Raw genomic sequence first — 24,200 nt, forward strand, 5'->3', positions numbered from 1 at the left:
GCTCGTTTTGAGTCATTTTTATGGAAAATTAACTGTTTTTTTGATGAACTAGATAATGATATAATATAGCAAAAATAGTTACATCATTGTTTGGGAGCAACTGCTCCCGATTGTTGTGTTAACATTATCTTGCATTACAAGGGGGGTTCATCCTGATTTTACGTACAATAACAGTTCCTAGGATGTCTGCAACACAGGGCCTTGTTTACAAACACCGGAGGAACTGTCAAAATTTCTGTCCTATCAAAAGACTTTTTTTCTGCTCCTTCCTTTGCGAGGAGGTCCGCCACCTGGTTTAGTTCTTTGAAATTGTGTCCTAGTGCTGGGTTCCCTGGCTGCTCCATCAATGACCTGCATTCAAAGATAATAGATTTATAATGCAGGTTTTCTCATTTAGCATTTTTACAACCTGTTCAGAATCAGTGCATATTTGTAGAGGTGTGAGTTTGTATTCGAGGGCTATTGTGAGACCCTGCCATAGAGCTTGGAGTTCAGCCTCTAGGCTGGTGGCATGTGGTAAGCCTCTCATATATCCTAGTACCCAGTCAACCCTGCTATTTCTAATGACACCCTCAATTCCTCCTGCTCTTGATTTTGGGCAAGCATCCCCATCAGTGTTAAGCTTGTAGGAGCCAGAAAGATGTGGCTCCCAATTGATGTGGATTTCAATAGTTTCCCCTTTGTCCCTGTGTTGTACAGCCACATGGTAGTATTAAGTGGCTATGGCAAGGGTTTGTTTAACAGAGCAAGGTTCTTTTTCTTTTCAAAAAGATTGTTGTTTCTTGTGAGCCATAGGCTCCAAAAACAAAAGGGTAAAAGGGATTTTCAGTTGATAGCATTGTTAAACTGCATGTTCTTGACCTTGTGCCATGTATCCTCCCAGTGGATCATTGAGAACACAAGGTATGGATGAGAGTTCTTGTTAGTACACTCCAGGGTTATGAACTGCCATAATGCTCTTGTATTTGAGCATTCAAAGAAGATATGATTGATGTCTTCCACTCCAGAGGAGCAGAAATAACATATTGGGCTAACATTTAAGCCTATATTGTTTAAGTGCCTGGCTATGGGAAGTCTGTTATGTTACATCATCTAAGTGAAGACTTAATCTTATTAAGGACCCTTAGCTTCCAAATCCAGCTGAAGGTATCATCATGGTTGGAGTTGGAGTTTATCTTAGAGCTAATCAGGTTGTAGGCAGATTTGGAGCTGAAGTGCAATTTTTACTTCCAGATGAGCTTATCCTCAGAGTTAGTAGAAAGATGGATGAATGTAGATTGGATAACATACTTAATTTCCCTGGGGAAGGGGTAGTGGATAGCATCAAAGTTCCATTCCCCATTGCTGAGGATGGTGTTTATCTTAATAGTCAGGTCATGGTTTTGCCAAGGCTCCTGGACGATTATGTTGAGGGGTTGCATATTGGGGATCCAATTGTCAGTAAGAAAGTTGACTCTATCCCCTTTATGGACAACCCATCTAGAGGCCTTAAGACAGACCTTCCATCCTTCTTGAATACACTGCCAAGTCCTAGTTTTAGGTTTAGCTCTAGGATGGTTACCACTATAGTGCTTCCCAATCAGTACCCTAGCCCACATGGTGTCAGTGTTCTTGTAGAGTCTCTAAGCTAGACTGGTCAGGCTAGCTTTATTTTTCATGTGTGCTTGTTGAAGGCCCAGACCCCCACTGTTCTTTTGGCTTAGTAATAGTATTCCATTTAATCATGTGCAACTTTCTTTTTTTAGCAGTTATTCCCCATATAAAGTTCCTTTGGATTTTATCAATCTGGGTTGTGATGTGTGAGGATAAATTTATATAGCTCATCACATGGCTGGGAATGCTCCCCAGGCTAGATTTTGCCAAAATTGTACGGCCAGCCATGTTTAATATTTTAGTTTTCCAGCCAGCCTAGTGTTCATACTGTCAATGATGAATTAGAAATCTCTGTTGGTAGGCGTTTTATGGAAGATTGAAAAACCTAGGTATTTACCAAAATCTCTGCTTTCCCTAATTCCTAGTAATGAGCTGCAGGTATTGGCCCAATCCTCATGACAGTTGGTTGAAAAGACAACCTTGGATTTTTGAATGTTGACCTTTTGGTCGGATGCACTATTAAATTCCTCTAAGGTAGACAGAATGGCTTCACAACTTTTTTTTATTGGCTCTACCAAATAGGGTGAGATCATCATCAAAGAACATGTGAGAGATTTTTAGGTCATTCCTACCGATGGTGATTGGAAGCCAGTCCTTTCTCAGGACTGCCTAGTCAATACTTCTTGAGAGCCTTTTCATGCAAATAATGAATAGGTAGGGGAGATGAGGTCTCCCTGCATGATACCTCTAGTAGGGTTGAAAGGCTCAGTTTGGCTCCTATTGACCAGGATAAATATGGAGCTAGTAGAGATGCATGAGAGGATCAGGTTGATCAATTTAAGTGGGAACTTGAAGAACATACGGGAATCCCTGATGAAAGACCGCTCAAGTCTGTCAAAGGCTTTCTCTAAGTCTATCTTGAGGATCATGCTGGCATTTTTCCTTTTCATCTTTTGAAAATGGGTGATGTATTCCTGAACAATTATGGCATTATAAGCAACCTTCCTGTTAGAGAGGAAACTGGCATGTGATGGCCCGATAATGGTCTGAAGGAAGGGTTTGATCCTATTCACTATGATTTTAGTTACAAGTTTGTACATAGTGTTGCACAGCCCAATATGTCTAAAACTCTTAAGCATAGTAGTATTCTGGCATTTAGGAATCAAACACATGAGGGTCTTATTAACTTCATGGGGAATGGTTGAGGTGTTGAATACCTTCTGGCAGAAATGGTTGACATGGGTAGACATGATGGACCAGTATTTTTGGTAGAAGAAATGGTGCAGCCCATCAGGCTCACATGTTTAGGAGTAGAGGACAGTGGTCAGAGTGGGTCCTGGGGAGGTGGGTAACAGAGGATTCTGGATATGACTCAATCCAGTCATTAGTGGCAAAATACCTATCCAGCCTTTCTAGGATAAGGTCTTGCCTGTTAGTGTATCTTTTATTAGACCAAGTATACTTTGAGCCTTTGAAACCTAGGTCAACTAGTCTACATTGATTTAAACAACTCCAAAAACGATTGCTTCTACTATTGTTTATGGTGTTGCCCCCAAATTTGTCCCCGAATTTTAGGACTTAATTGAAGTCACCTCCTACAAGCTAGCTACCTTTATAAATAGAGGCCATGTCCTCAAGGACTGCCATAATCTAATTCTATCATTTTAAGTGGCTACTAGCATAAATAGCTGATAAAAGCCATTTAGAGTCATCAGGGGTTACCTTCACCATGACATGCACATCCTTGGGATATAGTGCAAACCTCTTCAAGCTTTACTAGGTCATCCTTCCACATGACTGCAATTCCTCCAGATTGCCTAATGGCAGGGGATTGGAATTGAGTTATGAACTGTAGCTCAGCAGTCAAGTGCGTATGGTCAGCCATTATTATCTCAAGAAGAACAAGAACAACAGGGTTGTGCAGCTTTACCATAGAGGCACAGTGTATGGGAATTCAGCATTGTTGGCTCCTCTCGCATTCCATATTATAAAGTTCATCAGTAAAGGGTTTTGAGATATGGCTTTCCTCTTGAGGCCCTTTCCCTTTCCCACATGGGTCGCTTTCACTCTTCCTAACATAGGACATATTGCTTCTGCTGAGTTCCCCAAGCTTGGAGATGAGGTAACTTGGAGATTTAGTTTGTAGCCTACTAGCCTTCTAGGCAGAGCGCAATAAGCATTTCTCCGAACGGATCTTTGAACTCGATCACCTGGGCTTCTTACATGAGGAGGACTATTGTTTTTGGGACTCCTAGCTTTTCCAGGATGTTTGCTAGGTCTGCGTTAGACTCTTTAAGGTAGACTAAGGTTTGGCTCTTTTCCTTGATTAGTTGGTCCATGGTTGTGGATTGAGTTGGTGGTGGGGGAATGGGCTGGTTCACCTATAATCACGTGGTAAGGGTCGGTGATGGAAGAGGAATGTTCAGGTCCATCAGCGAAAAAAGGCATCGTTTGACAGAGTTGCCCCATCAGATTGTTGAGCTCTTCCATAGACAGGGGTTGTTGTGTGCCCATGTTTTGGGCTTGGAGAAGAGAGGACAACCATAGTTGGTGGCCGAAGTTGGACAAACCCTGGTGGAGGAGGTGGGTCGCCAGACGTGCCAGATAGTATGGGTCTCGGATGTTGAAGGAGATTGGGACTGGCCCAACCATCATTTGCAAGGTCTGGGAGTGGCCCTCTAAAGCCATCTCCAGCCATGATTCTGACATCAACTCTGGAGGTAGTGGGAGGGTGGACATTGTGAGGGGGTTGTGGTTCTATGGGGGGTTGGGATTGTTTAGAGATGGGTGTTGGGGAAAATCACCGGTTAAGCTTGAAATCAGAGACATCTCTTCAGTTGCCTGAATATAATCTGTTTGGAGGCTGTTGGAATTCGTGGTGGGACGATTGAGATCTTTGCTCAATCTTGAAGGATTAACACTTAGTGTCACTTCACGACTGAGATGGTGTGTTTGATTTTTCCTAGGCAATTGATTGCCTCTATTGAGAGAGGCGCAATCGGAGAGGGTGTAGGCATTAGGGGGTAGGCATTCGGTATTTCGGTCCGGTATTTAAGAATTTTGGTTCGGTATTTCGGTATTCGGTTTATCAATTATGTATACCAAATACCGTACCAAATTATTTCGGTACGGTTCGGTATTTTTTATTTTGGTTCGGTACGGTTTCGGTTTAATAATCGCTAAATAAGCAACACTAACGATTAATGACTAAGGAGTGCAACAGTGCACAATTCAAACTTCAAAGGTAGCCCTCTTTGACAACGCTTACAGTAAGCACCAAAGTGCAGCTGACAACCCTCTTTCACAATTCATAATTCTCCGTACAGTTTAAGGACTAAGGAGTGCAACATCACAATTCACAACTCACAAGCTTAAGCACAATTCAAGGCAACGCTAAATTACAATTCACAGCCCGAGTTGAATTTTTTTACAGCTCCTACCCTTCTATAATTTTTCTCTAAGTGGAAGAATATAAAATCAGCTTAGATATAAAGCAGGGAAGAAACAGAAATTGTCTGCTTGCTAAAAAAATGATACAACATGGATAAACGTTGAAGAAGAAGCCAACAATTCACCCCAACCATTGAGTTTTCCATTGTAAAAGAACCCATCTACCACTTCACCACCACAACCTGCACTCCAGATTTAGCCAACACATGGATGGTTTGTACAATTATCCTCACACAGTGCAGCAGAATTCAAAGTGCACAATGATTAAGGACTAAGGAGTGCAACATCTTCATTCTTTATAGTGGACATTGCACAATTCACAATTCTGCCTAACTCACACAGTGCAACAGAATTAAACAAAAACAGAGAGCATACTTTAGGAGCACAGAGCATGATAGCACTTGAACCTAAAAAAAAAAGATAAATCATAAGTTAGAATATTATTTTTTGATGATAATAAAACAAAACTACAAAAGTATATCACCAAACAAATAGAGTATTAAACTTACCACTCAAGTTGAAAGTTGCAATTATACACCAAACAATGCTAGTAGTGCTTCCATTATTTTTCATATCTATAGATAATTCAACCAAATATGTCATACAAATAAACAAGTATGATATATTATTTTGAACTAAAACACACATGAAATATTAAAGCTTACCAAGCTCGAGTTTCTCAAGATACTCCAAGTCTTCTTCAACACTAATAGGATTCTTCTCTTCTCTAAGCCAATCTTGAACACAAACAAGAGCTTGCACATATTTAGAAGTCAATGAACTCCTAAATGAATCAAGAATACGGCCACCGGTGCTAAATGCACATTCCGACGTAAAACTAGAAATTGGAATGGCCAACACATCACGAGCTAACTCCGAAATAATAGGAAATCTAGGAGCATGTATTTTACACCAACTTAAGATATCAAATTCTTCACTAAAAGGCTCTTGTTCATCATTAATATATTTATTCAACTCCGATTTAGCACCCCCCACTTCCATTGTCTTCTTTTTATTTCTTCAATTGAAGCTTTGTCCTTACTAATGATGTAGTTATAACACTCCCACTAGATGTATTAGATGCGTTATTAGATGAAGTAGAACTAGATGGAGATTAGGGACAAAATTCAGTTGAATACGTTTTTAGATATTCTTCAAATAAAGAATTCATATAAGCATACACCTCATCATTTATTTTCTTCCCTTTTTCCTCCCCAAAAAGCTCTTCAAGTGCAAGGCTAACATATTCAAATTTATTACGTGGATCCAAGACGGGAGCAATAAAAATTATTTTATTCATCTTTTCAGGCTCACCCCAATACTTCTTGAACTTTTCTTGCATCCGCCCAGCAATTTTTCTCAAATGCTCATCCTCACTAATTAAACATATTTTCAAATAATAATAAAGTTCAGATACATCCTCAAAATGAGAATTACAAGTGACATAACGTGAACCTGAATTTTTTTCGGTGAGCTCGTGAAATCTTGCCAGAAACTCTATCACATTCCTCACATTCACCCAATCATCAGATTCAAGAGGACATGCACTACTACCGTCTTCACAAAGATGAGAACATTGATATGCAAAAAATTCATCATCAAAAAGATGAAACTTGTCAAAGGCCTTTTCAAAGTTTTGTGCCGTATCCAACATCAAATAGGTAAAATTCCACCTAGTAGGAACATCCAAACACAATGTTTTGGTACATTCTACCTTTACATGTGCACAACATTGTTTAAACTTTAAGGTACTTGCAGGCGAAGATCTCACATACCTCACAATATTTCTAACACGTATGACAGAAGTATCAATTTCTTTCAAACCATCTTGCACAATTAGATTTGGTATATGAGATATGCATCTCATATGAAGATGATGTTTACCACTCATCATATTAGTTTTTCACATATTTAACTTTTTAGATAATTCTTTGACTGTGACATCATTTGAAGAAGCATTATCCACGGTAATAGTGGACACCTTGTCTAATTTCCATTCAAGCAAACAATTAGAAATAGCTTTAGCCATCTCTTCACCCTTATGACTAGTGATAGGGCAAAAATTTAGTATTCTTTTATGCAACTTCTAATCCCTATCAATGAAGCGGGATGTCATACACATATAATTTATTCTTTACAATGAAGTCCATGTGTCTGTTGTGAAGCAAATTTTTTGTTGTGCTTCTCTAAAAGACCTTCTTATATTTTACTTCAATTCACCGTAAACTTCATAATAATCCCTTGTTATTGTTCTACGAGAAGGAAGACGAAATAGTGGTTGAGTTATTCTCATAAACTTCATAAAGCCTTCCTTTTCTACAAAGCTAAATGGTAGTTCATCAATAACTATCATCTCAATTAAGGCCCTCCCCACTTCTTGATCAAATTTCCAAAGTGATCCTCCATCATTTTTGCAAGATTGAAATTTATCTTTGTTTGAGTATCTTTATCAATGTTAGGTGGGTATTCTTTGCATCTAGTCAAATGATTTTTCAATCATGTTATTCCATTCCTAGATGTATTAGCAGCATAAGCTTGCTTACAATATCTACACCTTGCTTTACCGACCCCATTTACCTCAAATTTATCAAAATATTGCCAAACTTCGGATCTAGGTTGCATGGCTTTTCTTTTCTTAGAATCTTGAGTATCAATTTTGTTGGTGTTGCTATCTTCAGTAATAAGTAAACTTTCAGTTGAACCGGTATCACTTACTCTACTTTCACCTGCCATCTATACAAAATTAAAATAAATATAAACACAAATTAAGACTTATATTTCATAACTTCATTCGAGTTGATTACTGAAAAGGATCACATTGATATTCTTTTCAAACAAACAGTGAAAGCAAGTGTACTAACATGACTAAGTTTTGATCCCTACTAGTTGCTATTGCTTAAATGAATCTCTTGCACTTTATTGTGTTTTATTTTTCTCTGAAGTGTGGCATGACTTCCAATGCAATAACTACTTATTGAACAGTAAAGAACTGAATATTCATGATGCTCAATATAGAACAGAGCCGAACCATATCCAACTGGTTACATCTCAAGGAAACATTAGAAATTTGTTAATAAAATACAGAATAAATGAACTGAATTTTCTTTTGATAAGGTAATGCAAAAATTATTGAACTGAATAGTGTATGCTAAAGCCAATATCTCGATTATGAATGAAAAATCACTATCACCTAACAGTAGGATGTTGCCATGAATCCAAACCTAAGGTTGTAAAGACTCTAACTTTTCAGACAAAAACAACCAAAAATACGACATTTTTTGGGACAAAGAAAGCGACAACCCAAATTTAAAGCTGAATTAAATTTTCTGTGGAACAGGTAACATTCATTTTTCTTTGAAGAAACTAAAGTTACCTTTGAAGAAACTAAAGATACCTTTGAAGAAACTAAAAACATACCTTTGAAGTCACAGCAGCCGATCTCTATTCTCTTAGTCTTATGTTAGGTTTCGCCGTTTCTGACTTTCTGTTTCTCCCTTTCTAATTCCCTAATCGGCTAATGAGCTAATCCTTAATTGAATGAATCAGATAAGTGAAAGACTAAAGAGTAAAGAGGTTTCTGTTGGGCCTTATTGGGTTGGGCTGGGGCGCTGGACATTAGATATACAACTGTATATTGGGTTGGGCTGGGCAGTATAGCTATAGGTCTAACTTAAAAATCTTTAAAAATTTGATATTTTGGAAGACCAAAATTTCAAGATCCTAATACCGATGACCGTACCGTTATATCAAAATACCAAAAATATAATACCGAATTAGGCCGAAATACCAAAAAAAACCGAAACCGAAATACCGAATTAATTCGGTTTCGGAATTCGGTTTTTTAGATTTTATATCCACCCCTAGTAGGCATTGTTAGCGTGTGTGTTTGGGATAAAGCTGGGTTGGATGGGTGGCCCACTATGGCAAAATTTTTTGGGTTTGAGTTTGTTAGAGTATAATCATCCAAATCTGGTGGATATCAGACGCGGGGTATTACTTGATTTTGGGGTGGAATTTTTCAAAATTTGGGTGAGCTCCACCTTTTCCCTTGTCCCTGGCAAGTAGCTGTATTCCTAAATAAGGGATCTTTTGTCAATGGGTTGAAGGCGTATAATTGCCTTATTGACCCAGAGTATCTTTAGTTTGGACTAGCGTGTGTTTTGCCCGTGGAGCTGGTAGGAGATGGGCCATAGTGGGCCAGGCCCATTTTTTGGTCCTCCTCTTTTCCACTTTTGGGTGGATTCGATGGCTGCCTACTGGGCTCCATGGCATCTGTAGGCCCCTTTGCTTTTGGATTTCGTTTGCCGGAATCCATGGTCGATTTTTGGTTGGGGTCATGGAACGTACCTGAGGAGGCATTGAACCTCTTTACCTGGGTGTTAACTTGAGTGGCTTTGTTTATATGGCGTCTGTATTTTGAAAAAGGGACAGTGCGCCGTTGAGATATTTGTTCCCTTATGGTGCCTTCACTGTTGTTGTCGCCGGTGGTTGTCACTTGACGGTTTTCTTAGGTGGGGGAGGGGGAGGGGTGAAAGAAACTCACAGCTTCTCAGGGTGTGGCCAATTCACCCACGTCCCGTACAAAGTATCCCACCCCCTTCATAAATAGAGCAATTAGTTGTGGGTGCCAATAGTGACGTTCATTGTTACCGGAATGTCCAAAGGAACCTAAACACATATTCTGGCGTACCTTCCTCGTAAGGTAGAGGAGGTGCAGGTATCAATTTTCATAAGCTTTCCCACTCGGTTGCCTACTTGTTCTAAAATTGCCTTGTCGTAGAATTCCGTTGGCAACTGTGGAAGTTTTATCCAAACCGCTGTTATTGATAATTTCGATTCTACTGGAACAAAATTTGGTTCCATCTACGGATTGATAGAAAGTGCCTAGCTACAAACCATGGCCCCTCACTTAGGACTTTGGTCATACTCTCATCTTTGATAAATTTGGCGATGAGGAACTCCCATCCTAGATCGATTAGGGTGAAAAGTTCATTTGGTTTTCATAGATTAGAGAGTTTGACATAGAGTAAGTGGTGTGGGATTTTTTTCCCAAACAGTTTGATAATCAAGGAGTATTTTCAAGGTTTGTAAAGCCTGATTTTGTCTAACTGACAATGGGATTGGTATGTTTCCCGTATTTAATTCAAAGGCATGTGTATGCAAATCGGGTTGGAGTGGATCATAACTTGTGGAGGAGGCCCGTTTTTTATCGAGTAGGGCTTCCTTGAAGGAATTTCTATCCACGTTGTCTTCATCCATATCAGAGTTTGAATCTAAAGTTGGTATATCAGGGGGGTCCAGTGGTTCTCCGATGGGAGGGTCACTAGTTGGGAGTGGGGATGTGGCCATACCTGGTTGGCTGGGTGGTTAGTGTCTAGTTAGAGAGAGGTTGGTCTTTCTCTCTCAACAAATGTTATGCTAAGCGTAGTGTAGACTTTAAAATTAATTGTTATATATGTACGTTTTGTCTAGCTTTAGTCCAAAATTAGCAAATTAGAAGCTTTGCTCATTTGTAGAGAACTAGGAGAATTTGGGGAAGCCTAAGGGATATATACACCACAGTTAATTAAAGATCCTTGAGAATAGTGGCTTTTATTCGCCACAAGCTTAGCCAATTACTGTAATTAGAGCTGTCAATATGGGCGGGGCCGGGCTAGCCCAGCCCAGTCCACGTGGGCTTTAGCAATTGACGAGCTGGGCTGGGCTAGCCCACTATTCTGATGGGCCTTATAATAGTCAGCCCACCCCAGCCCTATGTGGGCTACGGGCCCTCACGGGCCGGCCCATCATTTTTTAAAAATATAATTTTTTATTTTTTTATTTAAGTTCTAACCTAAAAAAGATAAATATTTAAAAGTTAAAAAAATCTTATTGAAAAAATTTCATAAAATTTAATAACTTTTTATACTGCTCCAATATATCACAATAAATACTAAAAAAGTAAAAGACAAGACTTTATTTCATTCACTAAAAATCAAAAGTCAAAACAAATTATTCAAGAGAACATCCATGACGCTTATGGAATATCCAACATATCATCTTCATCAAACACATTTGAATCCGCTTGTGAAAAAGTTGCCTTAATATCTTCACTTTCATCTATATCTACAATACGTATGCAATGTCAATTAGTTAAATATTAAGAATAATTAAATTTTTAAAACTAATTAATGTTTTAAGACTTTGATCTTTTAATATGATGGGCTTAATAAACTTTAAGCTTGGGATACTCTTCTTCTTATTTTTTGTGTCATATACTTTTTATATTTTATATATTTTAAATACGTATTTTTATTAGGCTCACGGGCCGGCCCAGCCCAATCTCAGTCAAGCCTCACGGGCCACGGACTTATTCGGGCCGGGCTTAAAAGCCTCATTTTTAAATGGGCTCCAAAAATTCAAGCCCAGTCCTGCTAAATCACGGGCTGGGCTGGCCCAACGGGTCAAGCCCATATTGACGGCTCTAACTGTAATTCTCTCCAATAATATGCTTAATAGAATTTTATTTGCAACTTATACAGAAAGGAAGAATTACTAGTAACTTATATTACCTTCAAATTAAAATTTAGTAGTAAGAAATAATTATATTAATCTAAGAGTTGTTTTAAACAACTCGAAGATCGGAGTGAGAAAAAAAAATAAAAAATAATAATAATAGAGAATACATGTACTTATAGCTGATAATGTATCAAATGCGAGTACTTCTCCAGCTATATGGAAATGAAAATAACGAAATGCAGAAAATAGGGAATGAATTGAAGATGTCAAAGTACATTTAAACATTTTCTAACTTAATTTTGCTCATTTAAATTCTAAAGATCGAAATACACCGTTTATAAGCATTAACTAAGTAATATGTAGGACTATAAATTGATAATTATCTAGTGCACTGAAGTAATTATATTCCATAAACGGGATCTTTACACAAACAGCTGGCGATATTGATTGTTTACTTTTTCTAGTCATATAAATAGATTATATACTGATTATACTTAATTATACATATATAATACATAAATTATGGATATATTATATCTCAACCGCTATTTTTAGTTTAAATAGTTAGGTGGACGACTATTTGGATTAATTCTTCTTTCTCGATAATATTAGGAGGAATTTACATATACAACCATTTAAAGCTCAGTCTATGGGCCCATATCTTTTACGACTTGAAATATGGGCCCGAAGCCTATGTTGATTCATTGAAGCTCAATCTGTTAAAAACTACATGGGATTTCCAAGATCTATTCACCATAATGGATGTGCTGTTCAAGTTCTCAAATAGACCAAGGCCGACCAAGAAAAAATGAGTTGTAACGTCAAAAGAGTAGGAAAAATGTATGTCAAAATGACACCGGGTAGCCATTTTAAAGGGCAGCTATTTATGAATTAGTCAATATATATCATGAATTTAGTTTTTTCTGTTCAGTTTTTCAGGACATAAATATCTTGAATTGTTCTGAAATTAAAATTTTTAGTTCAAATTTTCATGACTAAATAAGCACTGGCTAATTTCTAAATAGCAACCCTAAGAATGTTTGTTTGTGTACTTCCCGCAAAATGTATGCTTCTTCCATCCCAATTTATATAACATATTTTTTTTAGCGTGTCTTAAAAATAATGTCATGCTTTCTTATTTAAAAAGAATTTAAATTTAAATTTAAATTTTTCATTTATCTTTTAATGAAATGATTTATAACCACATAAATATCAACAATTTATTATAAACCACGAGTTTTAAAAGTAATTTTATTTTTTCTAAAGTTCATGCTTAGTCAAAACTCCATCACATTAATTGGAATGGAGAGAGTAATTAAAAAGAATGAACATTTGAATTAGACATAATGATAGTGGCGTGCCTTATCATTTTCCCCGATTAAAGGACATATATCACTTTTAGCCCGCGCCAGAAATTATTTATATAACATACATAATTTATATATATACAATATATAAAAAATATAGCAATATATTTTTTCGACTATTATTTTAAAAACGACTATAAAATACGACTATACAATGTCATTTTTTCATCTACCCACACGCTTCAGCCTATTGAGCTCGTAATATTTACAAGTTAGGACCTCGCAGCGTAGCATTAGAAAGTACAAAATCTCCTACATCGAAAATTCAAGGCATCCAAAGCCCCCGAAAAAAGGCATCCAAAGAACTTGAATGATCCCACTTACTCATTGCATTAATGTTTTAGAATGAATGCTTTAATTTTCACAAAATAAATCACGAGCTTAAACTCTAAGGGCTCGTTTGGTATGAGAGATAATGAATAATTAATCACGGAATTAAATTTGAAATGAATTTATCCCAAGTCTGGTTGGGATAAAATCATGGTATAAGGGCATCTCCAATCATTCCCTCATTTTTGGGATTTTTCCATTTTGAGGATAATTTACTCCAATCATTCCCCCATTTTTTCCCCCAAAAGAGAATATTCTTTTTTATATTCTTCTCTCTTCTATATTATATTATTATCTTTCATTTCAAATTTATTTTTAATTTTCATTAAACAAATTCCATCTTTTATTTTCATTAATTTGTAATTTCCATTAAAATAATTCCATAAAATTTTAAATAATATAATTTGTAAGCAATTATTATAGATTCTAGAATAAATACAAATAAAAGTGAAATTATTGTGATACAAGATTAATTAAATACATATTATATAACGATAAAATTCATTCGAAATACTACATAAATATTCAACTTCAACCTCTAGTATTCTCACATAAATGATCTATTAATGCATTATGAAGTGCAAAATGAGCATCTTTGTTCTTAATTCTTCTATGTCGAGCTAAAAATTCTTGAAATCGTTGATTTTCATCTACTGCCATTTCTACTATTGGAGGTGGACCTTCCAAATCATCTTGAATCAGTACATTAAGATCACGCTCATTCTCGATTATCATGTTGTGCAGTATAATACATGTAGTCATTATATCATGTAGCACTTCTTTTTGCCAAAAAACGTGACGGTCTTGCAACAATTGCAAAACGTTGTTGCAAAACTCCGAATGCACGTTCAACATCTTTTCGACATGATTCTTGTTTCATCGCAAAATATTTCTTCTTTGCCGAACGTGGCTCACGAATAATTTGCACAAGGGTTGACCATTTTGGATATAATACGTCAGCTAAATAATAACCTATATTATATTCTTATCCTTAAATAACATAATGGGCGGGAGGAGCAGTACCTGCAGCAAGATCGGAAAACAAATGTGATGACTCTAACACATTAATGTCATTATTGTGCCGTGCATATCAAAATATGCATGCCATGTCCAAAGGTCCTAATCAGCCACAACTTCAAGAATAATTGTTGGGGATCCACTACGACCTACATATTGTCCAGCCCATGCTGTTGGACAATTTTTTCATTTTCAATGCATGCAGTCTAGACTGTCTAGCATTCCTGGAAAGCCACATTGTTCACCGATGTACAGAAACCTTGCAACATCGTTAGGTGTTGGTGATCTCAAATACTGCTCGCCAAAAACCTCTACGACAGCTCGGCAAAATCTCTTCAGATTCTCAATCGCAGTTGACTCTCCAATTTTCACATATTCATCAGTGGCATCTGCTGGAAAACCATATGCCAGCATTCTAATCACGGCTGTAATTTTTTGTAGAGTAGATAATCTAAATCTACCCATAGCATCGGCGCGTTGTACATCAGTGCCTTTTATTTTTCTTTAACCATATAATTCACTTTTCCCCTAATCACTTGAAAAAAAATGTCCATTCGATCTATAGGATACTCTGTAAATGAAGATCTTCTATTATGCCAAATGTATTTAGATATTTCTCAAGATCCAATAACAGACGTCTATCAATCTAGAGATCATTTTTGGTCTCGAGTTGTAGATACATACAATAATGCAAAGGTATCTAATTGGGAGATTCGCAACAAAAAATCACTACAATATCGATTTGCAAATATTGAGAAGGCAGTAAGAAAATTAAATGGATGTGTACGTCAAGTAGAAATGTTGCGTCCTAGTGGTGCTTCAGAGAAAGACATTGTGAGTATTTATTTTGTAGTTACTTATACTTTATTTGTATATATTTACTTATTGTTTTCCTTATCTTTTTTTAAATATTGCAGCTTACACAAGCAAAAGCTTTATTTATGCAAGATCCAAACTTATAAGGATTTAAATTTGATTATGTGTGGGGTCTAATGAAGGATTTTGAGAAGTTTAACGATTGCAATGTTGAAAGAAAAAAAATAAGAAAGCAAAACAATGCTAATATATCATCTGACTCTAAGACCCGTGCCCTTGATTCACCCTGTGTATCATCTCCTAACTTATCATTTTCAGTAAATTTAAATGAGGATGTTGCAGGTAATTCCACACCATCACAATGACCAAGTGGGGTGAAGAAAGCAAAAATGAAGAGAAAAATCGACGATGGTTATATGAAGATAGTCGAATAACAAAATAATCGAATTGTTGAGGCGATGAATAGTGCAACTGAGAGACAAAAAGAAACAAATAACATTGAAAAAGAAAAAATAAGACTAAAAAAATTGAAATATAATCGTAAAATTATGTCCATGAATGTGGATTCTGTTTTGGATCCAGTTCGTCGTGAATATTTGCGGCAAGAACAACAACAATTAATGTATAAAAGAAGTCAACAATCACAACAGTCACAACCACAACAATCATCTGCCCCATTCACTCAGTACTATAATAATTTTGGTGTACCTGAAAACGACATGTCTCGCTACTAAATTATTATGTTATTTAACGTAGTTTCAATTTTAATGTATTTTAATTTAATGTATTTTCAATTTTAATGTATTTCTAATTTTAATGTATTTTCAATTTTAATGTATTCCCAATTTTAATGTATTTTCAATTTTAATGTATTCCCAATTTTAATGTATTTTTAATTTTAATGTATTTCAATTTTAGCAACATCAAATATTTTATATTTGCACCTTTCATTTTTTGTGATGGTTATATCTTTTTCATACAATTATAACTCATAATAAAATTAACTACCAATTTTACATAAAAAAAAATAGATGCACGATAATTAATTTTTTAAAATTATACGTCAAAGTTAAGATAAAAAATTAATTAGGTAAATATATTATATAAACATAATTAAGTATATATAAAAAGATAAATTAAAAGATTAAATAATAAAAATAATAATATTTTAATGTGAAATAGTAAATGGGGAGATGAATAGTGTGTCCCCAAATTTGGAGAGACACTATTCACTCCCCATTTTGGGGACAAAAATTGGGGAGGGTTGGAGTAATAAGGTTGGAGTTGTTTAAGTAATTTGAGGATTAGTTATCTCGAATTATAGTGTTTTTTTTTATCGTTACGAGAGGATAGAATAATTAATCTCGATAACCCCTAATTGTGTGATAAAGCATTAACCAAGAGATCCCCTAATATATATATATATATATATATATATATATATATATATATATATATATGAGGGGCTCCCATCCAAGAAAGGAGAGATCAGTCTACAAGAAAATCCTCTATCCTGCCTCTATGATTTCTTGCCCTTTTTAAAACGCAATTTCCACCTCAAAATACACCAAAACCGTTTCACATAAACACTGGTTCTGTAATCTCTTGCACATTCTCAGTACTTCTCCATCTACTCAACATTTTCTCACAACGGTTGTATGGCAACGATTTGCTACTCCCTTTTCCCCTAATTACTCTCCTTCTATATCTTCCAATTTCTCTGTGCTTCTCCATCTTTTCAATTGCCCTCTCTACCTTCTTTGTTCTATAGCTTTTATTTGAAACAATATCTCTAATTCCCTGCTAATGTATTCATTCTTTACCCCCGACATACTTACTTTACAAACCATGAACTATTCGACAAAAAAAAAAAAAAAAAAATCAGGAATCACAAACTGCTTCGGTGCACCCAACAAATTTCAGTATGTAATCCTTTTCAAAGAATGTTTTCCGATTATGCTTACCCGTTATTCTCATGGTTTATTTGATTAATCTAATTGTATTTTAAAAAAAATTATGTTTGATGTACCTAGAATCTGTGCGCTCAACTAATATAGGTGTGGACACCAAGGAATACGAGGACAAATAGTCTTGCCCGCTCAACAAATATAGGTGTTGACGTACAAGGAATACGAACAAAAAATGCCATTACGAGATTGAGGTACTTTTCTAATATTCTTCACCACTCAGATTTTCACGCAGTTTAAATATACTGGTCTAAATATTTTGAACTACTATTATCATATTTTTCCCCTATTATATCACTAGGGTGTTAGGATTCGACAGCAATGTCTTTCAATTAATGTTATAGTTTAGGTAATAATTTTCATCTTCTCTACGCTATTGTTTTCTATTTGAAGCGACATATGCATATAACATTGGTCCAATAATGTAGTGATCATGAAAAAAAAAACCCCACCAAAATATGATCATCAAATGAAGGGGACATGCAAAATAATTGCCTATAATGTATCTTTGCTATTTAATCTCTAAAAACTTTGATGTCTGTGTAACCAAATGTTAAATTCATCAAAATATGGTATTGAATATGAGAAGCAAGCAAGTGCAAATAAGATGATATAAGCAAACATAAAATGTGCTGGTAAAGACTATAGATGCTCAATTTATTGAGGTTTACAGACAAAAAAGAAATCAATAGAGGTTTTTACCTCTAACCACTTTTTAGAAAGTTTCTCAACCAAATCATAGTGCCAGTATCACCATAGTATATATGGCATATGTATACTGCTACTGGAATTTCTTCCTGTAGTTACAGCTTTATAACATTTTTTTGTGCTTTTTTTCTTCTCTTTGGTTTGTTATTATATCTCTTTTAATGCTTCAGGCCATATGTACTGCAGTTTCATTGCTTGCAACTGAGCCTTTAAGTTAATTATTCTTCTTCTCATTTGTAAGGTATGTCTGTTTATACCATCCTTCCTTCCTGGCTTTCATGTTTCATTTGAATTTACTTATTTTTCTCGATCATATAAATTGAGTACTCTATTGTTAACCTTCTTCATTTTTTAATCTTTTAGTAGTTTAACATTGTTTATAATTTTTGTGCACAAAAGCATAGTACTTAGGTAATGTACAGCTATGGCAGACGAACCAAAAATTCAAGAGTTTTTCCTGCTCTCTTGCGAGATTGAACACACATTGACATTCGGCAATGTCAATAGCTTAACTTCTTTGGAGTACTTCGTGAATATTATATAATTTTTGCATTTTGAATGAGTTTTGGCATAAAGCAAGGGAAATCTTGATCCTTTGATTTTCTTTTAAGCTTTTCTTTCATTTCTTTGGCCCTTTTGCTTTAATTGCTTCTCACGCATGGTATGAATCATGACGAGAAAAAAGACTGCGACAGTTTTACACTGGGAAAAGGCTGCAGGAGTTCTGCTTCAACAAGCCCACGAGAGATTTCTGGACAAGGCTAGGAGTACTGCTCCAACTTAAATAAGGTAGGTGACGTTCTAACATTCCAAATTTTTTTATTTGACTATATTATTTACCTGAATAATATTTCTTTGTCTGATTGTGTTGGGTATAAGAAGTTTTGAGGTTATCAAAATTAGGAGTTAAGGTATGTGTTATGTTGATAAGAATACCATATCTCTCCTTCAATCATGATTACATAACTGAACAAAGAGAAGCTAATGGCCTCTAGGTGTATTCAGTAATAATGATAACCTCAAAAAATATTTCCTTAATGTAATTGTGATGTACATTAATTTTCAATTCTTAAATTTGTGTATAAGTTGATTGATAGCTAGAGAGCCATCAATGGCTTCTTTTTCTGGTACATGTCTAAAGCCTACGCTTATGGTGATTGCCGGAATATATGATATAGTTGAGGCGGGGACGAAAGGCACTGGAAGTTTTGCATCTGAACATAGTCATTGTCACAAAGTACGGAAAGGAGAATCATTGGACTCTCAATCCTGTTCTATCTCCATGCCTAATAGGATAACTTTATGGAGGTAAATATGTAATCTTTGTGTTGAATTCCAATAACTTACAAGATTAAAATTGGGGGATATGAAGCATAACAGAGTTTGGTTAGATCATTGGCAGGAAGTTGGGGTATTCAAAGAACAATTTCCTGAATTATAATGGTAGATGATTGTATTTCTATCTCTGAGTTCCATCTTCATTTTGACTAAACTTTAATGATTGGGAGCTGGACAATATTAGTATTTTGCTAGAAAATCTACAATATGTGGCGCTAGATGAAAACAAGACAGATTTCCAGATTTAGTTAGCACGTAAATCTGAACTTTTCCTGTTAATATCTGCTTAAATATTATTTTTGAAGCAGGTTAAGAGTTGGTAGGATGAAGGGCCATGGAAATTGATTTGGAAGTCAAATGTTCCACCTAAAATTTTCAATCTGTTTGGAGAAAGCTGGGTAATGCCACAAGATATCAAGCAATTATTATTATGCTGGTTTGGAGAGAGTGAACAACAGAGGCAAATTGATATGAAATTTATTTCTGTGTGCATTATTTTTAATATATGGCTTGAAAGAAACATGAGGTATTTTGAAGAGAAAGCTGAGCACAATTCTTTTTTAAAAGTTTAAATGCTTGCAAAATTGTACTTTTGTAGCAAGGGAAACATATTAGATAGTATGATGTAGTTTTTGGATTTTTGGACTCTTTGAGTCTATTGTTGTCATTGTACTCCTTTATATTGGATTTCATAACATCTTGGTACTGACAATAATATTACCATTACCTTATTTAGAGAAAGCATAAAGCCAACCAATCCCTAATGTTGGACCGTATAGGCACAATAATGCTTTAAATCTCTTTGCTCGCCTATCTTTGTCATGCCTTTGAGTCTCTTCAGTTACCTTCTTTTGTATTACGTAAAAGCTAAGTTAGTGAGGCAGAAAGAAAAGGGAGACCTGGCATTCAAAAAAAAAATAGAGAGGAAAGGAAGTAAAAAAACATAAAAAAAAATTCTAAGAAAAAGGAAGAAAAAGAGGGAAAAGATACGGTTTCACCTATATATGTTAATACAAGAAGGGTCAAGTACCTCTATTAAGACAAAATAATTCTCAAGTAGTGAAAATTAGAGAGAAATTTAAAATTAAGTATGGATAATAAAATGGATTAAAAATTGAAATCTAATATATTGGGATTTGAAGACTAAATTTTTTTATAAGAATTGACTTGCCATTATATTTTTTTTTTGTATATTAGAAAAAAGACCATGAATAAGCTTAATGAGGTCGGTTAATCACCGCGCGAAGAGCGGTCAAATTTTCTAGTTGTGTGATAAAGCATTTGATATCTGATCATTATCATATACAAAGTTTTCTTCATGTCATTACTTTGTGAACTTGGACACATTCGTGAACTTCCCAATAAGCCGACTGCGTAAATTTTTCTCATTTTGAGGACAATTCGGTAAATTAACCAAAGTAAAACGATATTTCCGTAAGCTAGCATCCCATATATTTCTGTGTAATCGCTAGCATCTATAAAACTGTTTCATTTTGGCCGTTACGAGTAACATATCACTCGCAATTCGCTTCTACTCATACTTTACCAGAAGATTTATCAATTCAATGGCCGGAAAAAGTAGGATTCTGTTCGTCGGAGGTACTGGATACATCGGAAAATTCATCGTCGAGGCGAGTGCTAAAGCGGGTCATGACACCTTTGTGTTGGTCAGAGAATCCACACTCTCCAATCCTACCAAAACCAAACTCATTGATACTTTCAAGAGTTTAGGTGTCACGTTCGTCCATGTATGTACATGTCATTTTGTTCAATTTAGAGACGGATCAGGATTTGAAGTCACCAGATGCAAAATATCACTAAATTTTCAATATTTATGTGTTAGTTTTTTGCATTGTGTTATTTGTTTTTTGGGGAATGGTAGTTGGTAAAATGAGGACTAACTGTTTGATGTAATGCAGGGAGATTTATATGATCATGAGAGTTTGGTGAAGGCGATAAAGCAGGTGGACGTTGTGATTTCAACTGTAGGTCATGCCCTATTAGCTGATCAGGTGAAGATCATTGCTGCTATCAAGGAAGCTGGTAATGTCAAGGTAATTCATTTTGTTTTATCATTTGTGTAAAATTTGAAATAAAAGGAGGAGAGAGCAGTGGCGGAACTAAGTAGAGTGAAGGGGTATAAACCGAACCCTCTCCGTCGAAAAATTACGCCGTATAAATAAGGTAAGAGTGAACTTTTTGGGTTATAATGTAAGCTTTTGAATCCCCTATATATGAAAAAATTTGGAGTGTAATGGTAAAGGGGTACAAAAGTTTTAGGTCATAGGTTCAAATACACTAATATCCTAGCATTTTTTTGAATCGCCTTGAATAAATTTCTGTGGCGCCACTGGATGAGAGTGGTTTTTTCCTGTATCTTTTCTGTTGTTTTACTGCCTTCTTCTTGGGCCATATACGTATCGGCCAACTTTAATCACACCTATTCTGCATTCATTTTAAATCCTAATATGCCTCTGTCAGCCGTTAGTGCAACATTTGTAAGCTATTAACTCAAATAAGCTGCAGTAACTTGTTGTAATCAACTTCAAGTCATAAGATTGGGTTTAAGCACCTATTCATTGATTTTAGGAACTTCCATCTTAGAGTTATGAATAGCTTATCTTAAACATAATGCTGACTTTAGATTGCAGCAGGTTAGGTGATTCATTATCTTTTTGGCTATTTTCTATGTCTTGTTGTGACAAAAGTAGTCCTTTCTTTGTCAGCGAATGAAGGTTCTTTTGCTTCATTAGTCTTTTTTTAAAGAATTACCTCTTACTTGACATACAGACAAAGTTAGTGAAGTACTACCTTGACATTCGGACCTATTTGATGCTCAGTCCCTAAGATTATAATTGCCATTTGTGGAAGTCATTAGCTTAGACAAATATGTCCACCCCCATCAACTTAAACCTCTTTGACCAGATGGAAGGCAAAATTCTGTAGAACTGAGAGATTCTCAATGATATGGGGGTAATAGCGCGTCTTCTTCTACCACTTACAAGCCTTGATATTTCTTTCTGTCAACCACTTTAAGTTAGAAGTACATGCTGGATGAATGTGTACATAAAAAGTGGAGACTTTTGCAAGACTTTGAAACAGTTTTCTATTTGGTTCTTTGGCTCGTATTTTCCTGAACGATAGAATTGCTTAATTCAGTGATCTGTGAGCATTTGCAGCGAACAATTCTGGTCCTTCTCTTGACAAGTTAAAGAGTTCAATAGTCACCGACTCTGTTCTTTTCTCTTCTTTTTTCCCCTTTAAACCTTTTTATCATTTGTCTAGATTACTATTACTTATAAGCAGTTCATCTTTGATCTAATTACTATTTGGTAGATACTTGTTGGGGGATCCTTTTTAGCTACTTGGGAAATTCACTCTTCTGCATTTGATTCAGTAAATACTGGCCAAGTTAGCAAAATAAACTTTTTCCAATGCCTGATGTTTTCAGAGATTCTTTCCTTCTGAATTCGGGAATGATGTAGACCGTGTCCACGCTGTTGAGCCTGCTAAAACAGCATTCAATACCAAAGCTCAAATTCGCCGTGCTATTGAGGCTGAAGGAATACCATTCACTTATGTGGCCAACTTCTTTTTTGCTGGTTATTTTCTTCCAAATCTAGCACAGCCTGGAGCTTCTGGTCCTCCTACAGACAAAGTTGTCATCTTAGGAGATGGCAATACTAAAGGTGAACTTTGTTTAAAGTATACTTATCAGATTTCCTGTTTGTTAATTGATTCCTATAATTAATTTTGTACCTACAGCTGTTTTTAACAAGGAAGAAGACATTGCTATCTATACCATCAAGGCTGTGGATGATCCAAAAACACTGAACAAAATCCTTTACATTAGGCCACCACACAATATAGTTACAATAAATGAGGTTATATCGTTGTGGGAGAAGAAAACCGGAAAGAACCTTGAAAGAGTATACGTACCCGAGGAACAAGTTCTCAAGAACATACAAGGTAAATACATTCTGCCATTGTGCTCTTCTCCACTTTAGGTGTAAGATGATATTTTATATCGGTCAACATAAACTTTGAGTCTCAATGTAATTTTCTTGCAGAAGCCTCCTTTCCATTGAACGTGGTATTATCGATCTCTCACACTGCTTTTGTGGTGACCACACTAATTTTGCAATTGAACCGTCATTTGGAGTGGAGGCATCAGAGGCTTATCCTGATGTTAAATATACCCCAGTAGATGAGATTCTCAACCAATATGTGTGAATATTTAGAGTTCCTTGCTGTTAAGCATATATAGCTTCCAACCTTTCTGTGATGTGCAATAGTTGTTTTCAGATTTGAATCATTTGAGATATTTCTACATAGGTACACACCTTTTGGATGTATTTGCTTTGAAAATGCATGCCTCCTAGTTTCAAGCAGAACATCTGAGTTGTCTGTTGCTGGGCTTGGTTTTTGGGAAGATTTGTTTGCTCAGCTAATTTTGTATGTATTTTGTGGCATCCTCTTTTTTTTTTTTTTTTTTTTAATTATTAAATAACAGTGTTGTCTAGCTTGCTCGCACTTCCATTTATTACCTCTCATCAACATCTGTGCCAAATAACTCTACATACCAAGGTTTAAGCACATGAAGAGTCGCCTTGCGTTTTTCTCTCAGTTGGTATTTAAACGCTGGTTTCTCAACACGAATTTGTGACTATCTATTTTTTCGTGTGTATTAGTACATGTTGATTTTGTAAGCTTTTTGACGGACTCCGATTGACCTGAATTTTTGTAGGTCCATAGGAAACGGCCTGGTGATCGGTACTTACTGTTTCACCATGACTTTCAGGTTCATTTTATGGCGTTTCGAGGTCATGCAACACGAATTCGTAATTATATCCACTTTTTTGTGTGTATTAGTACATGCTTATTTTGTAGAATTTCTTTTACAGACTCCAATTAGCCTGAATTTTCGAAGGTCCATAGGAAACGGTCTAGTAAACATTACTCATTGCTTCGCCATGACTTTCAGGTTCATTTTATGGCGTTTCATAGTCATAAACTATGAATTTGTGATTATATCTACTTTTTCGTATGTATTAGTACATGCTGATTTTGTAGCCGATTGGTCTAAAATTTTGTAGATCCATAGGAAATGGCCTAG

At 35.7% G+C, this 24,200-nt stretch overlaps 2 pseudogenes; one reads left to right on the forward strand and one right to left on the reverse strand.

The window, feature by feature from the left end:
• Positions 1–11,059: 11,059 nt before the first annotated feature.
• LOC107798613 (uncharacterized) lies at positions 11,060–16,805 on the reverse strand (annotated as a pseudogene).
• LOC107798614 (isoflavone reductase homolog) lies at positions 16,605–23,531 on the forward strand (annotated as a pseudogene).
• Positions 23,532–24,200: the final 669 nt, after the last annotated feature.

This window comes from Nicotiana tabacum, chromosome 24 (assembly GCF_000715075.1).
Source record: "Nicotiana tabacum cultivar K326 chromosome 24, ASM71507v2, whole genome shotgun sequence".
Classification (NCBI taxonomy): domain Eukaryota; kingdom Viridiplantae; phylum Streptophyta; class Magnoliopsida; order Solanales; family Solanaceae; genus Nicotiana; species Nicotiana tabacum.